Source organism: Pogoniulus pusillus, chromosome 1, assembly GCF_015220805.1.
Source record: "Pogoniulus pusillus isolate bPogPus1 chromosome 1, bPogPus1.pri, whole genome shotgun sequence".
NCBI lineage: Eukaryota > Metazoa > Chordata > Aves > Piciformes > Lybiidae > Pogoniulus > Pogoniulus pusillus.
The window spans coordinates 4,924,781-4,937,052 of NC_087264.1; the positions used below are offsets into that span (position 1 = coordinate 4,924,781).

Here is a 12,272-nt window from a genome sequence, read left to right on the forward strand (position 1 = left end):
CAAGGATTTTCTCATACAAAATGAGACCTGTGTTATATATCTTATATGAAATGGACTGTTCTCTTTCAGTGAAAGAAGCAATTAGGAGTTAATCAAAGAATTCTGTCATTCTTCCTGAAGGGAGGTTGTAGCCAGGTGAGGGTTACTCTCTTCTCCCATGCAAGTTTTGCTGGGGGAAGCATAGGCTGGATGCTAGGAGGAAGTTCTTGCCAGAGAGAGTGATTGGCGTTGGAATGGGCTGCCCAGAGAGGTGGTGGAGTCACCATTCCTGGAGGTGTTGAAGCAAAGCCTGGCTGAGGCACTTAGTGCCATGGTCTAGTTGAGTGGATAGGGCTGGGTGCTAGGTTGGACTGGATGATCTTCGAGGTCTCTTCCAACCTGATTGATTCTATGTGTGGGAACCATAGAATCATAGAGTCAACCAGGTTGTGCAGATACTAAACAGTGGCTTCTGCCCCAGAGAGATGAGACCTGTGCTACATGTTATATGAAGCAGACTGTTCTCTTTCAATTAAATAAGCAATTAGGAGCTAATCCACGAATTTGATCATTTTTCTTGAAGGGAGGTTGTGACAAGGTCAGTCTCAGATAGAATCATACAGTCAACCAGGTTGTGCAGATATTCAGCAGTGGCTTCTCCTCCAGAAAGATTTTTTTGTTCAGTTGGACAAAATGAATGTGCATTTTCAAAGCAGTGCCATGAGCTCTGTGCTACATTTGCAGTGTGTCTCTTGCTGTCCCCAGAATAGAATCATAGAATCATAAAATCAACCAGGTTGGAAGTGACCTCCAAGATCATCCAGTCCAACCCAGCACCCAGCCCTATCCAATCAACTAGACTATGGCACAGAACAAGGGGACAGCCTCAAGTTGTGCCAGGGAAGGTAGAGGCTTGATATTAGGAGGAAGTTCTCCACAGAATGATTTGCCTTTGGAATGGGCTGCCCAGGGAGGTGGTGGAGTTGCTGTCCCTGGAGGTGTTCAAGAAAGGATTGGATGGGACACTCTTCCAACCTGGTTGATTCTATGATTCTATGAATGTGTGAAATAATTTTGACATGATTGTCAAAAGCCATACCTCTTTTGCTGCAAAACTGTGATTTCCTTGTGTTATTTTTGTCTCATTTGTGCATCAATTCTGGAAGATGAAAATTTGGAAGTTCAAGAATAGGCTCCACTTAATTCAGATTGTCTTATAAACACTGAAATAATCTGGGAGACAAACAATTTAGAAGATGATGCTGGTTGGTTAAGGATGCTGTGATTTCATTGTTGGTGGACTATAGGAAGCAAGACTTATTCTTGCAGGCGCGTTACTGCTGTGGTGACAGCTTAAGATCTGTTAGCATTCACATTCTTTATCAGGACATTATGCAGGTTATTCTACCCTGTACTCAGCACTGCTCAGGACACACTTTGAGTCCTGTGTCCAGTTCTGGGCCCCTCAATTCAAGAGAGATGTTGAGATACTGGAAGGTGTCCAGAGAAGGGCAATGAAGCTGGTGAGGGGCCTGGAACACAAACCCTATGAGGAGAGGCTGAGGGAGCTGGGAGTGTTTAGGCTGGAGAAGAGGAGGCTCAGGGCTGACCTCATTGCTTTCTACAACTACCTGAAGGGAAGTTGTAGCCAGGTGGGGGTTTGTCTCTTCTGCCAGGCAACCAGCAACAGAAGAGGGGGACAGAGTCTCAAGTTGTGGTGGGGGAGGTCTATGCTGGATGTTAGGAGGAAGTTGTTGTCAGAGAGAGTGATTGGCATTGGAATGGGCTGCCCAGGGACATGATGGAATTGCTGTGCCTGGGGGTGTTGAAGCAAAGCCTGTGTGAGGCACTTATTGCCATGGTGTAGTTGCCTGGCTAGGGCTGGGTGCTAGGTTGGCCTGGATGGTGTTGGAGGTCTCTTCCAACCTGCTTGATTCTGTGATCAGCCTGTATGTGAAAACAGTGTTTTGGGGGGGGGATGTCAGAGGTGGGTTTGTTTCGGTTTTAATTATTGCACTTTTTTTTGGCCTTTTTATTTTAGAATTGATATGGTAAAATCTGCCCTGAAAATAACCAACATTTTATCCTCCTTAACAAACCAAGAAATCAGCAAAGCAAAAAATTTTGTATCAAACCATTCTCCCAACTGTTAATCCATTTATTTTGTCAGCGATGTTTGTGCTGTGCTTTTTGTCCCCCAGAGCCTTCACAAGGTGGAAGAATTTGTAGCTTCTTTAATTTCCCCCACAATAGTGTCAGCTTTTGCAAAGTGGTGCAGATTGTTTTCTTGTTTTTGTGGAGTATAAACTCTACCCTTGTCCTTTTTCTTTCAAAATCTAACAATCTGAGGGAGATTTATATGCTTCGTGAGAGATGTTCTGTTTGTGTAAAAACCTTGTGGTCAGAAAACATTCATTGTTCTGTTTGAAAAGAATACTCTTAACTGAATTCTGACTTGACAAACAAACCTCCTCACCCTGACTGACCTTAGTTCTAGACAAAAAGAAAGACCAATTTAAACCCCTCAAACAAATTTGGAGTAGGTGCAATTAAAATTAAGGGTAGGAATGTTTGAAGTCAATGAGGGTTTTTTTGTGGAAGGTGAATTACATCAAGCAAAGCAGATTTTACACTGATGATATTACAGGTTTTGTTGAGAAGGAGGAATGTTCTCATGTTTTCTTTATGGGGTATCAGAGAATCAAGCGGGTGGGAAGACCCTGGAGAAGAGGAGGCTCAGGGGTGATCTTATTACTGTCTACAACTACCTGAAGGGGCATTGTAGCCAGGTGGGGGGTGGCCTCTTCTCCCAGGCAACCAGCAATAGAACAAGAGGACACAGTCTCAAGTTGTGCCAGGGTAGGTATAGGCTGGATATTAGGAAGAAGTTCTTCCCAGAGAGAGTGATTGGCATTGGAATGGGCTGCCCAGGGAGGTGGTGGAGTCACCGTCCCTGGTGGTGTTCAAGAAAAGACTGGATGAGGCACTTAGTGCCATGGTCTGGTTGATTGTCTAGGGCTGGGTGCTAGGTTGGAGTGGATGATCTTGGAGGTCTCTTCCAACCTGGTTGATTCTATGATTCTATGATCCAGTCCAACCTAGCACCCAGCCCTAGCCAGTCAACCAGACCATGGCACTAAGTGCCTCATCCACACTTTGTTTAAACACCTCCGGGCACATCAACTCCACCACCTCCCTGGGCAGCCTATTCCAATGCCAATCACTCTCTCTGACAACAACTTCCTCCTAACATCCAGCCTAGACCACCCCCACCACAACTTGAGACTGTGTCCCCTTCTTCTGGTGCTGCTTGCCTAGGAGAAGAGGCCACCCCCCCACCTGGCTACAGCCTCCCTTCACGTAGTTGTAGACAGCAATGAGGTCATTCCTGAGCCTCCTCTTCTCCAGCCTGAACACCCCCAGCTCCCTCAGCCTCTCCCCACAGGGCTCTGCTCCAGGCCCCTCACCAGCTTCCTTGCCCTTCTCTGGCCACATTCCAGCATCTCAACATCTCTCTTGAATGGAGGAGCCCAGAACTGGACACAGATCTTGATTCAGTTATTATGTCACACTGATTTTCTAGAATGATATAGAAATTATATCACACAATAATAACAGCACTGAGATGCTGCACAATAAATGAATTAACTGGCTAACTTGTAATTTCTAATGTAGTCCTTGCTTACCACAGCCTGGGTAACCAGCTCAGCATGGATATGCCTGTGGGTGTTCTGCTAGGACACAGTTCAATGTTTGGAAGCAGATGTTGAATTTCTGTGGATGACATGCAAGCTGTCAGTTTACAGGGCTGCTTTGTCAAGCTGGCCTCATTTGAATGAAATATGCTTTAATATGGCTAAATTCAAAGTTATAAATAGAAGAGTAAATAACAGGCTCTGTGAAGAAGGATTTGGAACTTTAGCTGAGTGAGTTAACCAATTTGACCCTTAGCAGAAGCATTTGTGTGTGAGGTGGCCTTGAGTATGTGAGTAGTACAGCAGTAAATAGAAGAGTGTTTTTCCTTCTAAATGCAGTAGTGGGAAGACTCAGGGGCTGGAGAGTTCTTCCAGTGACCTTTTGAATGCAAAAGTCTAAAAGATCACAAAGAGGAGCCACAGAGGTCCATTGTGATGGTTTGGGTGTTACCCACCCTCCACACTGAAGAAAATCACCCAGACTAGATTCAACTGAGCTGGAAATTGAACGAAGCTTTATATTTACATCTCAGCATGATATACAAGCAGGTATTTACAATATCTACAGCTGGAGACAGCAATAGACTAGTTTAAAAAGTAATACAGAAACACAACAGCCCTCCTAGAAACCAGAGTCCCCAGGAGGGGCTCTCAACCCCCCTTCCACCTTCCTCTCCCACATCTACCTTACCCCAGACTTTGCCTTACATTCAAGGTGAGTTTGGAGAGTCAGCCAGGGGGGTTAGGAAGCAGAAGGATTAGTCAGGCAGTAACTTAGAGAGAGAGAAGTTCATGAAGCCCCAAAAGCCAGAGAGAGACTCTGTTATCTGTGTTTGTGTTCTTGTTCTTATACATCTCAGCAATACTGTGTGAAATAGATGGGGGTGGATTGTGCCAGTTTGAGGCCAGCTGGGGTATTTTGGTGAGAAGAATTAGATGATAGGTTGTGAAAAGGAAACAATGCTGATGTCTGCTGCACACAAGGTGAGTTTGGAGTGTTGACTATGGGGCTTAGGAAGCAGAAGGATTAGTCACACAGACAGCAAGTTAGGGAGAGAGAAAAAGTGCAGTCCCAAAGACAGAGAGCAAACAACTCTGTTATCTATGTTTGTGTTCTTGTTCTTATACATCTCAGCAAGCCTGTGAGTGAAGTAGCCATCACCATTGTTTCCTTTTCACAACCTAACACCTAATTCTTCTCACCAAAATTTCCCAGCTAGGCTCAAACTAGGACATCCATTCAAAGAGAGAAAAATGTCTCTTGCTGTGTTCTGCCTCTAGTTGGAGAAGGTTAAGATGTGACTCAGTTTACAGTATCTACTTCCTTAATGCAGAACATGCCAAAACTGAATGGTGCAACAGTAAATGTAGCAAGAACCAGTAACCATAGTTAAACAGACAAGGTCCACCTAGGAATTAAAGGAACAAGTAGGAACTAATGTTCACAGTGTTCCACTGGTTAATTTGCCTCCCTATTAAAACTGACTCTGGAATGTGATGAGATGTGATGAATATGACCGGGCTGGGTGCTAGGTCAGACTGGATTATCTTGGAGGTCTCTTCCAATTTGGTTGATTCTATGAGATTTCTGTTTTTGGATGTTCAGTGCTTTCAGATTGGGACTGGGATGCATCTTGGAAAGTTACAGTAGCCATGTGATGGTTTGGGCTCTTACCCGCCCCCCCACACTTTGTATTTGCCCCAGCTAACTCAGACGGACCCTGGGAATATAGATGAAGCAATTTATTTACAGCTAGCAGAATTTACAAGCAGCTATTTACAATATATACAGTTATATACAGTTATATACAGAAATATACAAAGGATAAACAATACAGAAGCACAACTCCCCTCCCAGAAACCTGAGTCCCCAGGAGTGGCTTCAAAACCACCCCAACACCTTCCCCTGGCCCTCTCAACCTTACCCCAGTTCTCAGGAAGAAGAGAGGTGCAGCCAAGAGGTTAGGGAGCAGGGTTAGAAAGCAGTGATGTTAGAAAGATGTGTCTCGGTCTAAGGCAAAAGCAAGAGTGAGAGACAAAATGGAGAAAGTTTACTTCTTCTTCCCAGAGTTCTCAGCGTAACTGTGAGAGAAGTTGACATCAATTGTTTTCATTTCACTGCCTGTTATCTAGTTCTGTTACCAAAACATTCCAGCTTGCTTCAAACTAGCACAAGCCATTTGCTAATTGTTTGGCTTAGAGCAGAGTTAGAGTCATAGAATCAAGCAGGTTGGAAGAGACCTCCAAGATCATCCAGTCCAACCTAGCACCCAGCCCTGTCGAGTCAACCAGACCATGGCACCAAGTGCCTCAGCCAGGCTTTTTTTGAACATCTCCAAGGACAGCAACTCCACCACCTCCCTGGGCAGCCCATTCCAATGCCAAATCACTCATCTGGTTCCAACTTCCTGCCATCCTACTAGGCTACCTTGCTCATGGCTTTGAACACTTCCAGGACTGAAGCCTCCACAGCATCTCTGGGCAACCTGTTCCAGTTCCTCACCACCCTCACATTGAAAAATTTCTTCCTAATGTTTAATTCCAATCTAGCTTCTTATATAATCATACATTGAATTTGGTTTGGAAGAGACCTCCAAGCTCATCCAGTCCAACCTAGCAGCCAGCCCTGTCTGATCAACTAGACCATGGCACTAAGTGCCTCAGCCAGGCTTTTCTGGAACACCTCCAGGGATGGTGACTCCACCACCTCCCTGGGCAGCCCATTCCAGTGGTTGGCTTTGTGAGAAGCAAGTCTGCTCATTGTACAGAATTGGATGTGGTCGATGATCCGTGACAGTGTACTCAAGTGACGACGTAAGGTGAATTCCCACCTGGGCACTTACCTTCTGACATGCTTATTTTCCAACTTGAGTGTTTTTCTAAACACCTGAAATGCTGGGTCTGTTTGTTTTACATAGGTGTACACTTGAATGAGGTGGAGCTTTTGTTTCACTTCTCTTCAAGGGCAGCACTCTTTGTAGCTGCTTTTAGCTTTGTTCCTCTTTAAGCCAAGGGCTTCCCACCACTTATATTCCCCTCTAGAGGAGTGTGGAGAATATCTTAAAAATTGCAGTTTGAATTCATACTGTGTTTGGCTCCACAGTTCTGCAAAGTATCCCCAGTTTCTGTGAAAAGTCTGGTTTTGTGCTCACTGTTGTGGTTTCTGCAGTAAGCGTTTAATGATTCACTGTGGATGCTCTTCCCTTGTGCTTTTATTTTGAGCCACTGACCTTTTCTGGTGGTTAGAATCATAGAATCAACCAGGTTGGAAGTGACCTCCAGGATCATCCAGTCCAACCTAGCACCCAGCCCTAGACAGTCAACCAGACCATGGCACTAAGTGCCTCAGCCAGGCTTTTCTTGAACACCTCCAGGGACGGTGCCTCCACCACCTCCCTGGGCAGCCCATTCCAATGCCAATCACTCTGTGAAGAACTTCCTCCTAACATCCAGCCTATACTTTACCCAGCACAGCTTGAGACTGTGTCTCCTTGTTCTCTTGCTGCTTGCCTGGCAGAAGAGGCCACCCCCCACCTGGTTACATCCTCCCTTTAGGTAGCTGTAGACAGCAATGAGGTCTCCCCTGAGCCTCCTCTTCTCTAGGCTAAACAACCTCAGCTCCCTCAGTCTATCCTCATGGTGTTTGTGTTCCAGGTTGCTCTCCTTAATTTTGTTTCCAAATAAGGGAACCCAGATCGAGCTAATGGAGATGCTGGCTAATCCTGAGCTTCTGATTGCACAAAATCTATACAAATATGCCTGTTATGGCAATCCATGTTATTTTTTTCAGCTTCACAGGATCACAGAATGTCAGGGCTTGGAAGGGACCCAAAGAGATCGTTGACTCCAACCCCCCTGCCAGAGCAATACAATCTATCTCAGGTCACATAGATCTAACACAGATCACAGAGGAACACATCCAGACAGGCCTTGAAAGTCTCCAGAGAAGGCGACTCCACAACCTGTCTGGGAAGCCTGTTCCAGTGCTTTGTGACCCTTACAGTAAAGTAGTTCCCCCTTGTGTTGAGGTGTATGATGGTTTGGGTGTTATCTGCCCCCCTACACTTAGGAAAACCACCCAGACTAGACTCAGCCAATCTGGAAATTAAGGAATGAAGCTTTACATTTACAGCTTAGCACAATACACAAGCAGGTATTTACAATATCTACACCTGCATCAGGAACAGTGTGGCCAGCAGGACAAGGGAGGTTATTCTGCCCCTGTACTCAGCACTGCTCAGGCCACACCTTGAGTACTGTGTCCAGTTCTGGGCCTCTCAATTCAAGAAAGATGTTGAGGTGCTGGAACATGTCCAGAGAAGGGCAACAAAGCTGGTGAGGGGCCTGGAGCACAAATCCTATGAGGAGAGGCTGAGAGAGCTGGGCCTGTTTAGCCTGGAGAAGAGGAGGCTCAGGGGTGATCTTATTACTGTCTACAACTACCTGAAGGGACATTGTAGCCAGCTGGGGAGTGGCCTCTTCTCCCAGGCAACCATCAATAGAACAAGGGGACACAGTCTCAAGTTGTGCCAGGGTAGGTCTAGGCTGGATGTTAGGAAGAAGTTCTTCCCAGAGAGAGTGATTGGCATTGGAATGGGCTGCCCAGGGAGGTGGTGGAGGCACCGTCCCTGGGGGTCTTCAAGAAAAGACTGGATGAGGCACTTAGTGCCATGGTCTGGTTGATTGGATAGGGCTGGGTGCTAGGTTGGACTGGATGATCTTGGAGGTCTCTTCCAACCTGGTTGATTCTATGATTCTACCTATAGACAGACATAGACAAGTTAAAAACTAATACAGAAACACAACAGCCCTCCCAGAAAGCCCCCAGGAGGGGCTCCCAACTACCCTTCCACCTCCTCTCTACCCCTCTACCTTATTCTAGACTTTTCCTTACATTCAAGGTGAGTTTGGAGAATCACCCAGGCGGGGGGGTTAGGAAGCAGAAGGATTAGTCACACAGACAGTAGGTTAGAGAGGGAGAAGTGCAGCCCAAAGCCAGAGGGCAAACTCTGTTATCTATATTTATGTTCTTGTTTTTATACATCTCAGCAGGCTTATGAGTGAAGTAGATATCACCATTGTTTCCTTTTCACAGCCTAGCATCTAATTCCTCTCACTAAAATATCCCAGCTGGGCTGAAACTAGCACAAGATGGAACCTGCAGCTTACATCTATTGCCCCTTGACCCATCGCAGGGAGCAAGTGAGCAGAACCTGTCCCCCTGCTCCTGAGCCTCAGCCCTCAGATACTTATAGACATTGATTAAATCCCCTCTCAGTCTTCTTTTCTCCAGACTAAGCAGCCCCAGCTCCCTCAGCCTGTCCTCGTCAAGCAGTGCTCCAGTCCCCTAATCATCCTCTTAGCCTTCCACTGGACCCTCTCCAGCAAATCCTTGTCCCTCTTAAACTGAGGAGCCCAAAACTGAGCGCAAGATGAGGTCTCAGCAGGGCAGAGTAGAAGGGGGAGGAGAACCTCCCTTGATCTACTGAACATGAGTGTTTTTCCAGGACGATCTTGGTCAGAGATGCCCTTCAGCCTGGATGATAATTGGCCATATTTCTCAGTTTCTGGATTAAAAGGCATGCCCATTCTAGTCCCCAGGGCAGTGCTCAAGGAAGTTGGCTCACTTAAGGTGTCGTATTAGTGCTGTGGAGTTCCTGTACTTGCAGGAGGAGGGAGTGCCTTTCACTTTTAAGCTAAGCAAGAGCATCCCCTATAGCACAAGAGGGTCAGTTAGCTCATGGGGAAAGGGTCTCCTTTGCTTTTCCTTCTGTGAAATTGGGGTTTTGTGCTACTTTAAAGTCAAAGCTGAGTTTTCTTTGAAGTCTACTGACTAATTTCTACATTTTATTTCAGTAAATTCTATCTTCTGTCCTAATCCATTGAGGTGATTGTGAGTGGGGAGTGGAAGTGACTCTGTGTTCTGCTTATCATGCTCATTATATTCAGATGTGATGGAAGAATACTTCTTAATATTTCAAACTCTTATGAAATCTAACCTCAAATCAGTGCAAAAGTGTGAAAGAAGCTGTGGGAATCGTAGCTATTGCAGCAGGGCTCAAACATTTGTTTGCTGTCAGTGCTTGTACTTCACATTTTACCTGACAAAAAGAGCAACACTTGTTGGAAATTCTGGCCTTTCTAGGGTGTGCAGAAGGCTACAGTCTGGCAACAGAACTGTTCTTTTTCTTGGTGAATATAATGGCCCTTTCTGTCTGGGAGGTAACTTTAATGTGAAGCTAATTTGAACATGTAAAAGAAGTGCTCAGATGCATTGTGCAGGAGTGGTGGTTGGCAAATGCAGCAGGAATTAATTTTGTTAGAGTAACTTTGCTTTCTTTTTATGTCTCTGGCATTTACAGGACTGTGGGAGCCTTTTGCAGATCTGTGCCTTGCCTTACCATTGTGGTTAAAAATGCATAGGAGTGTGGATGTTATTTAACTCCCATTGAACTGGGAGCACACAGAGCTTTGAGCCTGCAGCCCAGCCGTTCACCTGCTTGTAAGGAGTATGAATGACTTGTACTAGCCTGGCTGTGTGCTCTCTTCTGCATGATTCAGGCAGTGCCCCCTGTCCTCCTTCTGCTCCTTCCAGCTTTTATAATGTTTCTTTGCTCCCTTCCCCCTATGTCAGGGGAGATTTAGCCTCGAGTGATGCTATTCTTGAAGTAATTTCATGTAGTTAAAAACTCAATTACAGCTAATTGGATTGCCCAGATCTGCAGGAAAACAAGATAGGTATCCTCTGGCCTGTTAGCACCTGGGAGCTTGCCTCTTTATAGTTTATACCCAGAACTAATATAGCAAACACATCATTGACCAGGCAATAATTTCTACCACGGATTTAGATTTGTTACTTAATAGCAATGGGAATATTTATTAATAGAAGTATTAGTGCAGAGTTGTAGATGCTTTGTCATGACCAAGATGGTCGCTGCCGCTCGGAATTTGCAGTTGAAATAGATGTGTCAGGGAGGGAGGGAGGGAGGAGGGAGGGAAGCAGATGCCCGGAGGGGATGTACTGCCCAGGATTAGCCAGCAGAGCAGTGGCGGAAGGAGGAATAAGATCCAGCCCTACTGAATTCCTAACCTCGAGTCTCTTCTGCTGAGCTGGGCTCCATCTCTTCTCAACAACACTCCTGAATGGCAGTGAGTTAACAGTGAAACATCTGCTGCTGCTTCCCTGTCCCAGCAGCGATTGAACTTTCTGTGTGCCTGAGTCATAGAATCATAGAATCAAGCAGGTTGGAAGAGACCTCCAAGATCATCCAGTCCAACCTAGCACCTAGCCCTAGCCAGTCAACCAGACCCTGGCACTAAGTGCCTCATCCAGTCTTTTCTTGAAGACCTCCAGGGACAGTGACTCCACCACCTCCCTGGGCAGCCCATTCCAATGCCAATCACTCTCTCTGTGAAGAACTTTCTCCTAACATCCAGCCTATACTTTACCCAGCACAACTTGAGACTGTGTCCCCTTGTTCTATTGCTGATTGCCTGGCAGAAGAGACCAACCCCACCTGGCTACAGCCTCCCTTCAGGTAGTTGTAGACAGCAGTGAGGTCAGCCCTGAGCCTCCTCTTCTGCAGCCTGAACAACCTCAGCTCCCTCAGCCTCTTCTCATAGGATTTGTGTTCCAGGCCCCTCACCAACTTTGTCACCCTTCTCTGGACACATTCCAGCATCTCAACATCTCTCTTGAATTGAGGGGCCCAGAACTGGACACAGTACTCAAGCTGTGGCCTGACCAGTGCTGAGTACAGGAGCAGAATAACCTCCCCTGTCCTACTGGCCACACTGAGTACAATACTGAGTATTGTACCAGGATTTATTCCAGTTCTTGTAGTTTGAGGCTATCAGTAGCTGAATGCTGGGGGGAAAGCAATGTGCAGGCTGAACCAGACAGAGCTTGCAAGAGGGAGCAGTCAAACCAATATTTCAGAGGAGTGGATCTGTGTCAGACACAGGATGTCTAGGACACCTCAGGAATGCCTGTAACCACTAGGCTGAGCATAACAAGTGTGAGAGAATGGATTTTTGTGCAGCATTACATTTGCAGTATTATTCTAATGGGAAATAAAGTTCTTATTTTATGTTATGTGCAGCTATTTCTTTTAAAACATTGACCTTGTCAGCTCAGGTCAAATTAACTGTTCTTTGTTATTGCCTTTTCCTACGATATTGCTTCCTGCTTAGTGGCTGCTCCTGTGTTTCAGTCTGTTTCTTTTATAGCTTGTGGAGCAATTATCCAAAAGCCTGTTCCAAATGTTAAAAAAGTCTGTCAAAATACCTTTTTAATCAGTTGTGCTCCTTCAAAGCTGCTTAGACATATGCCAGGTACACTGAGGTAAGTGAAGTTCATGTTCCACTATGGTTTGGACTACCAACTATTTGCCAGTGCCCAAGAGTGCTTTGCAACCCTGTCTGTGTGACTGGGAACCCTTTCAGCCTTCCAGCTTTGCTTTGCCAGTTCTCACCACATTGGTTTGGTTTGTTTGGTTGGTTTTACGTGGTTTGGGATGTGTCTTTTTTTTTTTTAATTCCTTAAATTAGTATTTTATTTTTTAAAAGTGCTGTCAGTGTTTGACTAAAGTTTTTAGA

General features: G+C 45.6%; 1 protein-coding gene across 1 annotated transcript in view; it reads left to right on the forward strand.

Moving 5' to 3' along the window:
- MNAT1 (MNAT1 component of CDK activating kinase) overlaps positions 1–12,272 on the forward strand; it is a 191,244-nt gene that overhangs the window by 78,667 nt on the left and 100,305 nt on the right. The window lies entirely within an intron of this gene.